At 35.6% G+C, this 13,873-nt stretch overlaps 1 non-coding gene across 1 annotated transcript; it reads left to right on the top strand.

The window, feature by feature from the left end:
- Window positions 1-8,143: 8,143 nt before the first annotated feature.
- On the top strand, window positions 8,144-8,249 carry LOC141635296 (small nucleolar RNA R71). Its single transcript, XR_012539995.1, has one exon. It is a non-coding gene; the product is annotated as a small nucleolar RNA R71 (small nucleolar RNA).
- The last annotated feature ends 5,624 nt before the right edge of the window (window positions 8,250-13,873 follow it).

Below are 13,873 nucleotides of genomic sequence, written 5' to 3'. Positions count from 1 at the left end.
TAGAAATCGTTTGACTCGATAAAGGAGAACTAATTACAAACAAGTTACAAAATGCGACTCGATAAACACAAATTGATTACAAGATACAAACAACGAGACTAAGATAAAAAAAAAACGAGAAAAGGGATACAAAAGACACGGCCAAACACGACCTCATACACGGCTATCCTAGTTCCTAGGTTAGATTCATTAGGTTAGATGGATTTGCAAAGCGATGCGGAAAATACATTAGAAATCGATGACAAAAAGAGGTCAGAAGGCTTCGCCTGAAACCGGGTGTTCTACACGGCCTAAGGGGTCAAATTAGGTCAAGTTCGCTAATTAAATTAACTCGTCGAGTGTTAATAAGAAGGTGCTAGTCACGCACTCTTATACTAGCGATAAATTAGGTGAAAGAGAGAGATGCGTTCATTAAGTTACAGAATTGTCGATTGATTTTAAAAGCTATGCGAAGCACCCTAACATGTCTAATTAGGTTATTTAAATGATCGAATGTCACCTAAATAAGTCATATGTTAACAATCAGAGGTCAAACTAACATGTGAATGGTCCTAAGGTGGGTCGAATCACACGAAACAAAGGAGGGGTCAAAAGCGAAGAACGAAGTAAGAAATCGTTTTATTAATGCCCTACCTTGAACACGAGGATATGTAAATGAGACGGGGGTGTACGACCGACTGATTTAGCTATTTCTTTCCCATCTCAAGTCAACACGGGTGTTCATGGTGGTACTTTAACTCATACTCGGACTAAACTAGTTTCATAGTTAATTAAACAATCGATAAACAAAAACGATAAACGAATAAAAACAAACTATAAAAAACAAACATAAAAAAACGAAATAAAAGGGAGAAAGAGGAGGATTTGATGCACCCTCAACCTACATGTATCGTTGACACCGTCTTGGGTCGTAATCGATGGTAGATTTTATCTCAAGAGGCCGTCGTCGACGAAGAAACAAAGCAAACAACACGTTTTTATCGAATCTGGACAGCAACTTTCAAACAGCGATTTCTCTCTCGTTTCACGGTGAAAATTCGATTTAAAAGATGTTTTGAAAACTAGAAAGAGAGGAGAACAGAGATCTTAAAACAACCCCTGCTCGTTTTGAGTTATTGGGCACGAAAAACGAGCACAAACAGAACTGGACAGACAGGAACAAACCGCGAAAACAGAGTGTATAACACTCTGTTTTTCGAGGGATTTCGTGTACTCTCAAGGGCAATTTGGCTCGTAAATCTTTGTCTAATGTGTAGATGGATGTTATATGGTTAATTAGGAACAAGAAACTCGAGTTTTGATGGAGGTTTGAAGGAGGAACGAATTGTTTTTCGAAGAGGACACACAAACTGTTTCAGTTTGGATGTCGGTTTTGTGGAGGGTTTTTGAGAGGTAATTAGGGTTTATTTCTGAGGTTTAAAGCTTGTGAGTGAAGGTAGGATGTATCTAGAACTTAGAGGAATGAATGTATGGTGAAGGGGTGGTATTTATAAGGAGTTAAAGTAGGGTAAAAGGGAGGAGAGGCATACGGGCTCGGCTGAGCATAGCTGCTGTCCAGCAGCTTTTGGGGGGTTTTCTTGGGTTCGTATGGGGGGTTTTCTTGGTGATTAAGGTAAGGTAATATGGGTAGGATATTAGGGTATGGGTTAGGGTTAATGGGCACGGGGTTTGGTGGTATTTGGAGCGGGTTTTGGACTCGGGTTTGAGCTGCAAAACAGTAATGCTTCGTGTTTTTTGGGTCTGTTGGGGGTGATTTGGGACGGGATTTGGGCCATGGTTATGAGGTTCGAACTGGGGTTGGATGGGTAGAGGCTTAGGTTGATTAGTGTACTCGATATTCGTGCCAACTCGTAAAGAAGACGGGCTCAAAAACCGAGCTAAAATCGAGCTCAAAAACGTGCGGTTGAAACGAGTTCTTTTCGATTTTTAAATCGATTTTTCAAATCAATTAACACATTAAAATAAATGACTTTTCAAATCAAATATACTCATAAAATGATTTTTCAAATCAAATATTTATTTTATTTTCAATAAAATAAACTTGGGAAAATAAATTCAAAATAAAATAAAATAAATTGAATTCACCTAAAAAAAAGCCATAATTTAAATATCATTTAAATTAATAAAATGAACTCACTTAAAAAACATTAATTTAAATATCATTTAAATTAATAAAATACTTCATCGACGACGCCCATTCTACATCGTAAAACGAGCTCCAAATAATGACAATGACAACTAAAGAATACATGTGTCCTATCATCATCGGGTGTTTGTCGGGTTCTCTATAAATTCCAATATCGACGGATACGGGTATCTACAACAAGGTACTCTTGACTAGGCCTTAATTCATGGGTCAAAGGATACTAGCATGACACATCCTAGGGTGTTTTACAAGTATTCTAACAAGCAAAGTCTTAAGAAATAAAAGTATCTACAAGGGCCTTATATACACTTGTCAAGCTTCCCAAATAGATGATTTCACAAAAAATTCCTAAATGCAACTATATGCTATGATGCAACTAACATTTATACAACCTAATGCATATGCTTCTACCAACTAATATGCCAAATAATCTAAATGCAATCCTAAATTCATATTGTTTATACCGCATCAATCAAAATTAAGCCACATAGTCATTAACATAAAGAGGAAAAAGGAGATTGGAAAGATCATACCATGCGGTCTTCTATATCCTTATGTCTCGGATTTGGCGTAGTCGGTCAATGTGAAAAAGGATGAACAAACACAATATGTACAAATAATATATACAAGACTACACTACAAAGGAAATGAACATGTTTTTGGTTTTTTTTGAATTTTTGAATTTTTTGTATTTTGTTTTAATTAAATTAAAAGAAATATTTTTGGATTTTTCAAATTTTTCGATTTTTATCATTTTTGTTTTAAAAAGTCAAGTTAGAATTTCCCATCCCCACACTAGTATGGGCATTGTCCTCAATGGCCAATACGATAGGAAATTACGCAATTTATATGAAAATGCATGATTTCTAAACTAAATGCAAACTATATGATATATAAACAAGAGTGAATGCAAACTAAGCTATGCTATATGATGCATGGTTTTTGTTATGGTTGAGAGCATAATTTAGATTAGCTCTCAATGCATATGCGTAAACTTCCCCAAACCAAAATACACACTATTTCTAATGTCAAAAATTGGGGGAGTTCATGCATAAAAAAAATGCAATGCATGAAACTTAAAATTTGTCATTTTGGATTTTGAAAATGGGAACGATAAAAATGAGCACCTTAATGGAACCAAGGTGTTAGTCCTCCAATGTTGCTAGGACTCCTCAAATATGATCAAGATAAAATAAAAACAAGAGAAGTAGTCAAACCATAAAGGAGGTGTAAGCATGTAAGATCCTTCAAGAGTTTTCTAGTCCTCACCCATCTTGTCAGCATCATCGTCTCCATTATCATCATCAACCTCCTCACTTGAGGCATCATCAACCTCCATGGATGTGGAGTCATTTCCACTCTTACTTTCACTTTCTTGTTCATCCTCACTTTCCTCTTCTTCTTGAACTTCTTCATCTTCACCTTCTTGCTTATCACTCTCATCAATAACCATCTCCTCTTCACCCGGTCTACCACCTTTAGAAGTGCTAGGAAAGAATACCTTCTTATCCGCCCAACTAGGCAAAGGACAAGATGGATCGAGAAGTCCTTGCCTAGAAAGATGTATAAGGGGCGGATATTGTGCCTTGTAAGCATCAAATCTATCATTATAAGCTTGTTTATGCATTTCCCTCATCAATAGATTCAAGTAATCGTTTCCCGCTTTGGCATTTTTGGGGTTGAACTCGTGGTAGTAAAATGGATAAGGTGGGGTGATAATGGAGAAATAGGGCTCGGAAAATTCTTCCCCTTAGTGTTGAATGATGTATTCGGATTCTTCGGAGAGTGGGAGAAGGTAATTCGGCCTATGAACATTCAAGCGGCAAATCTTGCTAGGCAATGTGAAGGATTTAGCTTCATTTGTCAGCCACCCAAATTTGTTATCAAGAGTATCATTCTTGACCCATTTGAACTTTACAATCATGGTGGGCAAATCGATGAGATGGCCTCCTTTTAAGGGTGTATAAGTGTTATTCTTGTTGAAATTCCGGTTAAAGTGCTTAGCCAAATAAGTAACTAATCCTCCATTGGTAATAAAGGTCGTGCCTTCTTTGTCACAATCAACATTAAGCCATTTATCAATTAAAAATCGTAAAGCATTGTATGGCTTGGTGAACTCTCTCCCAATGTTCAAAGCTGATTTAAGAAGAACAAAATCAAGTTCGGTAAGATGATTTGTGCCTTTCCTAGCTATCAAAGTATTCCCAACAACCTTATGACATACTTTTATGCCCGGATGATGGACTAAGAGAGCACGACAATCATGATAAGATGTGAATTTCTTTCCGGAAACGGCCTTCCATAGAGGAGCAGGGTCGTACTTGGTAGGCTTCTTTGTAAAAGTCGGGTTATCACTAAGGCCAAATATCTTACCAATTTCGTCATAAGACAATTTTCTATCAGCATTCTCGAGACGAAACTCATTATTGGTTAGGGTATCCACCTTTGTGACTTTCAAATAGCTCAAAAACTCTAAGGTGAGGGAGGAGTAGGTCAATTCTTGCATTTCAAACAATTTACTCAATCCCATAGACTCAAAAAAGGTCTTTGTTTGCTCAAGAACACCCAATTTTGACAATGTATCTTGACAAATGAACTTGGTAGGCATGATGGTTTTCTTAGCAAAGAGAATAAATTTCTTCCTATGGGAGTCGGAAGTGAAAATTACCTCCGGATAATCGGCTAATTGTTCAATGACCGGAGTAGTATAAGTAGTAGCTTCCATTGGAGGATCTTATTCTTGAATCTCCAACCTTGCATTATGGATTACCAATGCCTTTGATGCTTGTTTGTCTTGAAGAGCTTGTTGTCTCTTAGAAAGGTTCTTCTTTTGGGGTGCCTTGCTTCCAGCTTTTGTTCTTGCTATACTCCTTTGCTTAGTAACACCAAAGAAAGATTGAAATCTTCAATTTCTAGTAATACCCAAATTTATTTAGGATAGATGAATGTTGCCTTGTATCCCAAAAATCGACTTAAAACTTGAAGATTTTGGTGTTTTAAGCACTTGTTGCTAAAGGAGTGATTAATTTTTGTTTTGAGGAAGTTTGGATTTGATTTGGTTGATTTTGGTTGAGAAATTTGATTTTTGTTGATGGAGAGGATAAGGGTTTTGGGTAGTGTTTGTGTTTGAAATAATGAAAATGAATTGGGAAGGAGGGGTCTAAAGACCCGTTGAATTTTGAAAACCAGAGGGAGACGAGCGGCCTGCCCTCGGGACGCTCGGATTCTTCAGTTTATGGGTTTAGGAAAAACGCCTCGGGACTAGCGTCTCGAAGGTAAGACGAGCGGATTCTTGAGCTGGGACGAGCGTCCTATGCTGGAGACGCTCGGATTCCTTTCCAAGGAGAAATCCAAAAATTGGCAGTGTAAAGACGAGTGTCTTTTCCTCTGGGATGACCGTCCTGGCTGAGACGAGCGGATTCCTTACTGGGACACTCGGATTCTCAGTCAGACCCAAAAATTAATTCTGCAGCTTCACAAGACGAGCGTCTTATGCACTGTACGCTCGGGTTCATTTCAAGACGAGCGGATTCTCCTCGCGACGCTCGGATTCTGCCTCTTCCACACGGATTCAAGTCCATCTGTGGGTGTTTCGTAACCCATATTATTTCATTCTTCAATTCTTGTGTTCTTCATTGTGGGGGCACTACAAAGGCATGGATAGCCAAGGCAATTGCTATCCCCACACTAAGGCAAAACACTACACATCAATAAACTCATAAGTCCCGCCCTCACTTCTCTCAAAATGATGAAAATCTTGATCAAGGCATAGAAATATAAATCCAAAAATGACAAAAATGCAAGTTAGGGAGTTAGAATATTTACAAATGGTGGTTTAGGGAGGACTCCACCAAACTCTCATCCAATAATGAGATGTCAAGGGGGCATGTTCAAGGTGTTATTGATGTTACTCAACACCTTGAAGAAGTAGTCGAAAGCTTGTTCATTATCATGATAAAGATTTTCAATAGACCTTTGCACTTGTTGCTCTCCATGATGGTCTTGGGCCATAGCATTACCGATATAGGGATTGAATATCCCTTCAAACTCATCATCCCAAAGACCGCATACTTCGTCCACTTGATCACTAAAAATGTCTTGAGTTGATGAAGACAACTCTCCTTATTTCTTTTCTTGGCAAATGAGGCCTTCTTCTTCACTTGTCATGGTTGATATTTTCAAGCTCTCTTTGTTGCAATTTCCTTCCTCGTTTGATGGAACATCATCCGCTTTCTTCTTCCATTGAGATGCCAACTTCTTTCTATCATCTTTTCGGCTATAGTGATCAGCCATAAAACATGGCTCCTGCAATCGCGGAGCTCTCATAGTTTTGTCAAGATTGAAAGTGATGGTTTCATTTCCCACTTCAAGGGTGAGCTCTCCATGTTTTACATCGATCACCGCTCCCGCGGTGTGCAAGAAAGGCTTCCTAAAATAATAGGAATGTTGGAGTCTTCTTCCATGTCAACAATAACAAAATCCACCGGGATGAAGAATTTGCCAATTCTTACGGGAACATATTCCCATAGCCCTAAAGGTGTGTTTGTTGATCTATCCACCATTTGAAGCATGATGTTGGTGCATTTGATTTCTTCAATTCCTAGCCTCTTGCTTACCGAATATGGCATGACACTAACACTTGCCCCAAGGTCACATAAAGCTTTGTTGATCGTGGTGTCACCAATAGTGTATGGAATGGAGAAACTTCCCGGATCCTTGAGCTTTGGAGGTGAACTTCCTTGTAGAATAGCACTACTCACTTTAGTGAAAGCAATAGTCTCAAGCTTCCGGATTGATTTCTTCTTTGTAAGGATATCTTTCATATACTTTGCATAGGCCGAAACATGATTGATCAATTCCGTGAATGGAATCGAGACTTCTAAATTCTTCACAATCTCCATGAATTTTCCAAGTTGGTCATCAAACTTAGGCTTAGCTTGACGACTCGGGAATGGAAGTCTAATCCCAATAGGCTTCTTTTATTTGGCCTTCTCTTCATCCTTCTCTGAAACTTCTTGAATGGTGGGTTCTTCTTCTTTAGAGTTTTCAACAACTCTTTCCTTGTCACTAGCATTCACAACATCTTCATCAACGGGCTTCTTCGGCCCTTCATACCTTGTACCACTCCTCGAATGGATGGCACTCACCGATTCTTGTCTTGGGGGATTACCTTGAGGTGGTAATTGCCCCTTTTGTCTTTGTGAACTTGAAGATCCTAATTGAGACATTTGGGTCTCCAACATCTTTGTGTGAGCTAGTATGTTGTTAATGGTGATGTCTTTTGCTTGGCTATCCTTTTGCATTTGAGTGAAAAACTCTTGTTGGTTATTTTGCATTTGGAGGACCGCTTTTTGAACATCAAAACCTTGGTCATTTGATTGAATGTATGGAGTTTGATTTTGGTAACCTTGGTTTTGGTTGTAAAAGGGTCTTTGATTTGGGTTTCTCATTGGAGGTGGGGTGTATGTTGGTTGAGGGTTTTGAACATTTTGGCTTTTGTATGAGAGATTTGGATGGAATTTGGTGTTTTCATTGTAATAGTTGGAATAAGGGGTACCACTCTTATATGCTTAAAAAGCATTCACTTGCTCACTTGTTCCCCTACATTCACTTTGGTCATGTCCCAAATTTTCACAATTCTCACATATTCCACTTGGAATTGATGAAGATGCCACCATGGCATTAACATGTTGCTTAGGTGATTTGGAGGCTTCTTCAAGTTTAGCCATAGCCTTCTCAAACTTCAAGTTAATGGCATCAATATGAGCACTAAGTTGAGCACCCCATTGAGTAATAGAGTCTACTTCATGCTTTCCTCCTCTAGTAGCCTTTCGAGGTCTACTATATTATGAGTTATGGACCGCCATTTCTTCAATCTTGTTCCATGTTTGATTATCGTCAACTTCGGTGAACATACCATTTTATCCCATGTTGAGAATGTTTCGGGAGTCTTCATAAAGACCATTCCAAAATTGTTGTACCAAGAACCACTCGCTAAGTCCATGATGAGGACATGAGCGACAAGTTCCTTTGAATCGCTCCCAAGCTTCATACAAAGATTCTTCATCCCTTTGTTTGACCCCGTGATTTGGGCTCTTAGCATGTTAGTCTTTTCCGGAGGGTAGAACTTTTTGTAGAAAGCAAGAGCCAATTTCTTCCAAGAGTCAATACCAAGAGTAGCCTTATCAAGGCTCTTTAACCATTGTTTCGCGGTATGAATCAAAGAAAAAGGAAATAAGACCCATCGAATTTGGTCTTCAGTCACTCCGGTTTGTGAAATCGCATCACAATAGTCACAAAAAGTCTCCATATGAGAATGAGGGTCTTCACTAGGCATCCCCCCCAAATTGGCTTCTTTCGACTAATTGGATAAATGCGGATTTTGCAATGAAATTACCGGTTAAGTGTTGTGGTGTGGGAGTACCATTTTGTAGGTTCTCCTCGGTTGGTACGGAATGTGATGAAAATTTAGGCATTGTGGGTTGATTTTGTGGTGGGTTTTATGTTGGGTTCTCCTGTCCTTCTCTTGCAAAACGGTTGATGAACTCAATATTGTTTGGATGAATGTCTACAATTTCACCAATACCTCTCAAAGTATTTCTAGCAAGTCTTCTATTGGTTGTCAAAGTTCTTTCAATTTCGTGATCAATGGGTAACAAGTTACCTTGTGATCTTCTAGACATGCAAAATATCAAACAACTTGAAAAAAATTAGAACAAACCTTGAGGAGTTTTACTTCCCGAAGGCAAACAAAGACAAAACTAATAACAATCAAAGAAAATCAAATCAAGTTAACACCGTCCCCGGCAACGGCGCCATTTTTGGTCGGACTATCGTTTTCGGTTACTTGTCGTTAGGAGCACCTAGACCAAAGCAATATTTATAACTTCACAAATTACTCTACTATTAGTAAAGAGGTAAGTAAAGGTCGGATCCCAAGGGACGGGTATTGATGTAGGATTTTCGATTGCAAGTAGTGGTATCTAAGGGTGTCACAATTTGGGTTGAGATAAGAAGATCACTAAACTAAATAACAATTTAAATAAACAACCAAGATGATTAAAATGAGATGTAAACAATTGATTAAAAGCACTAGGATGTCATGGGTTCATAGGGGATTCATGGGAATTGATCATACAAACATATTCTCAAATTATAAGCAAGTAATTATTGTTGTGATAGGATCGAGTTGGTTAATATCTTACAACCCTAGGAAGGTTAGGGTCCCGGAGCCGAATTGATTAGATTGTAAAACACCTACAAGTCAAATTAATCCTCCCTACTCAACTATATGCATGGTCTAATGAAACTCGAGTTGGTTTATGTCTTACAAGTCTCATTGAAAAGGTAGGTGATGGGTAAAAATGCAAGGATTCATAGGCTCGCATTTCATCAAACATAACATGTGCATAAGTTGAGATCACAACAAGAAATCAAATAAATTATGTGAACATATTAGATTAAGCATGAATCATCCCCCATGTTGGTTTCCCTAATTCCCCATTAACCCTAGCTAAGAGACTACTCACTCATTATCAAGTTTAACATGCTAACAAGGTTGTCAATCATATTAACAAAGCAAAACATGATGAATGAATAGAAATGATTAACAATAATTAAAACAAGGGTTAAGAGAATTATACCTAATGATTATTCCAAAATAATAAGCAAAGAATAATAGAAGTACTTGATGATTGATGGAAGGTTGTCAATCTCCCAATAATACCCAAATAATCTTCAATTACCCAAAATAAATGATGAACAGTAGAGAAATTAAGGAAATGAGATTTGTATTAATGCTTAATTAAAAGTTTATTACAAGATTAGAATGAGATTAAAATTGCATAAGAAGAACATGATAATCCAATTAGTACAATGGGGTATTTATACTAAGGATTATGTACATAAATTAGGGTTACTAAGGGCTTAAATGACGATTAAGACCCTTAAGAAAAGTTGAGGAAGTGCTCCTCTCGAAGGAGATGCTCATCTCTCTTTTACTAGTCTTCAAGGAATATGTGCATCCCGAGTGGACTGAGGAGGAGACAGCTTGCACTGTGAATGAATCCGAGCGGCCTGAGGCATGGGACGCTCGGATTGTAGAGGGCTAGGGCGAGCGGACTGGCTATGGGACGCTCGGATTGTAGCCAGCCAGGACGCTCGTCCCTTGGCCAAGATGCCCGGATAGTAGCTCAGCAAGGTTTCTTCTTCTTTTATTCTTCCAACAATCCTCAAGGATTTTGTAGGGGATGCAAGGATCTTCTCATGATTGCCCATTTACTTCATTTTTTACATAGGCCTTCTAGTCTTGTCTTTACTTTGATGCTTGGTCATTAGATTCGATCAATTTAGCTCCATTTTGCCATGAAAATGCAAGGTTTGAACTCCTCTCCTATCAAGGAAACAAAACCTCAAAGAATATGCAAAACAAAAGACTAAAGATAGTAAATGACCCAATTATGCACTAAAAAGCATATGAACGAGGCTAATTCGGGGACTAAATGTGCTCAAATATTGGTCACATCAGAAGATCATGAACTATGTTGCTTTGAATACAAGATTCGCACATACCAAGAGATTCCCAATCAAATGGTTTGGGACACTAGTCAAGACTAGTTTCGAAATGCGATTTTCAATCGAGAATTGAGAAATGATTGGGGTCACCTACTTGAGTCTTGTATATATGACATTTTATTTCTAGTTTGAATATAATACCTTGATTTGTATGTGTTTGAGTAAGTGTCCTCAACAATAGTGCGATCACATGTTTAAATCTCATGATAAGAATATGTAAGGAATGATTCAATTATATAGTCAACTGATCAACATTAATCGGTAATGATTGGCTAACTAGAGTTTGACATTACTGTCGGTTGACGGTGGTAATCAGTTGATCCCTTAAGGTCACACCTATAGGACAATTCCCTTAATAAATAAGTTGATTAATTGTATATCGATACAAGTTAATCAATTCCTTAAATTTTAACAATTCATTTGTGAGTGAGAATATCTGTATCTTATTGTAATTTGATTAAATAAAATTTATTTTAGTAATTAAAAGATTTTATTACTAAAATTAATTATTGTTTGTGAAACAATTAAATTAAGAATGATTGATTATTTATAATTGCAAAATGTTGTGAATTATATTTATATGACCCATTTTAATAATTGTAATCATGTATTACGAGTTAATTTGTCACAAGTAATTTATTTGTTATAAAATGATATTTAAGGGGTTAAATATGCATTAAAAATAGATATGGGCATGGTGTGTGACACATGACCTAACAAATGACATTTGACAAAATTACAAAATAAAATGGAGTCTATTTTATAGTAGGGTACCGGTTTTTTAGAGGTGAATGGGATTTATTATATTTGTTAATTTTGAATGGCAAACATAATGATCACCCTAATTACCCTAGCCTTACACACCTATTTTTTAGAGAAGAGAAAAAGGAAAAGAGGAGGCCATGCATTGGCTTTGAGACCCACCCCAACCGGCTCCCCTCTTTAAGATGAGAAAAATGTTCTCATTTTTCTCTTAATCAATAATACACATTCTTACATTATCAACTCATCTCTCTAAAATAGTTTTAGAAACCTTGATTAATTGTTCATCTAATTTCTAATATCACATAACATTATTACTAATGTAGTAATACAAATATTTTTAGAAATATTAAGTAATCTAATAATAACATTTAGTTAATATTATTATTAAATTTAAGGGATTGTTTTGGGTGCAATCAAGAGGAGACTTTCTTATTTGAAAGTTTGAGTTTATGGAGGATCATTCCAATGTATTAAGCTCAAGAACAAGTGAAGGTAGGAGACCTTACTTGTGCCCAAAATCTGGTACATTTACATGTAAGGAAACTCTATTTTCTTACTTATTTCATTATTTTGTTATGCACGCACTAGATCCACATAAATATAAATTATGGGTAATTTATAAAATGAATTAAATAAGTTTAATAGGGGTATTTGAACCCAACAATTGGTATCAGAGCGCTTTGGTGTTGCATGCATAATCGGTTTGGTTTTTCCGAGTTAAATGTAACTTAATTAAAACTAGTTATTTTGTGATTTATGTGATAAAGCCACAAAATTATTTTGCATGTAATATATTCTGATCCTAAAATGTTTTTAGGTCATTTTGATGATTTATGGATGATTATTGCTTATTTTAATGATTTTTAGTGAAATAATTACATTTTTATGAATAAAATGAACTTTTATTTACTGAAAATAGTTAAACTTCACTACTGGACGTGATTTTTTAGTATGGCCTCACATGCATATTTTATGTATTGTATGTAAAATTTCGTATTAATGTAATTAATATTGCATGATTTATAATTTTTATGTGATAAAAATGCTATAAATGGAAGATAAATGACTAAAAATAGTTAAGCTTCGAAACAGACCATGAAATTTTAATATGATGTCACATGAATATTTTAAAGATTGTATGTAAAATTTGAGATAAATGTGATTTATTATGCATGATTTATAATTTTAATGGTTAAAATGATATAAATAGTGACTATATTTTAGCAAAAATAGCTAAAATGAATTTTATGGCATGAAATTTTCCCTAATGTTGTATATATGATATGAACATCAGATCTAAAGTTGCATTATTAATTTTGATTAATTTGTTATGTTTATTGATTTTTATGTGATAAAATCGATAAAAGGGCAACTTTATTAGTCATACAAATAAATTCGAAATTTTTGGTTGAAATTTTGCCATTTCCAGGATTTGGAAATTATTTAATAATGTTCAAAATTTTGATTTTGATTTTTCCATAATTTTTATGTTTAATTTGGATTAAATGGTAAAAGTTATGATTTATACGATTTATTAATGAAATAAATTATAAATATTTTGTGGGAAAATTTTACTAAGTTTTTGGAATCTTGGTAATATTCCAGTATTTGCAAAAATGTAATTTCGAATTTTTCTAAATTTTTATGACTTATTGTCAATTAGTTCATAATTACTATGATTAAAAGAAGTTTAATAAGCAATAATATTAAACCAAGTTGAATTATTGTAAAAAATTGAATAAAGACTAATTATTGAGTCCTAAGAGAGTTAGGGTAATTAACTTGAGCTTAAATTTGATTTAAGTATTGATTTTTGATTTTAATAAGTTATTATCACGCATTTCCATAAAACCGGTTTATATACGATATAAGGTTTAAGTAGGGCGATTTGGCACATTAATTTGGCATGTTAGTCACATATAATAATGCTGCATTTTTATTGATGAATGTCATATTTTATTTATGTAATTTTGAATTATGTAATTTATCTTAGTATGGCCTTAGTAATAATCAATATTACCAGTAATGTAAGGGGATATTGATTCGGTTGTAATTTAATGTGATCTCGTATCACTTTTATTTTTACTAGTTTTACATATTACAAATGTATAATAGGAATAGCTATGTATGTTTATTATTATTATTATTTGTAATTCCGGAGTTTCTTCAAGACGGTGCCATGCGGAAAGGCGTTCCGACGAAGACGGTGTTCTTAGGAAGTGTGCCACTTTAAGTTCAAGGGACCAATGAAGTTGGTTTCCGAATTTGTAATAGATTATTTGATTTTCTATTTTAGGAAGGCCATACTAGGAAATTTATTTATTGCTTATGCATTTTTCATTATATGTTGCATGCATTGTCAAATCGACATGAACAACACATGTATAT

Source organism: Silene latifolia, chromosome Y, assembly GCF_048544455.1.
Source record: "Silene latifolia isolate original U9 population chromosome Y, ASM4854445v1, whole genome shotgun sequence".
NCBI lineage: Eukaryota > Viridiplantae > Streptophyta > Magnoliopsida > Caryophyllales > Caryophyllaceae > Silene > Silene latifolia.
The sequence above is the reverse complement of the archived record's forward strand: the minus strand, read 5'-3'. Positions and strand labels throughout refer to the sequence as shown.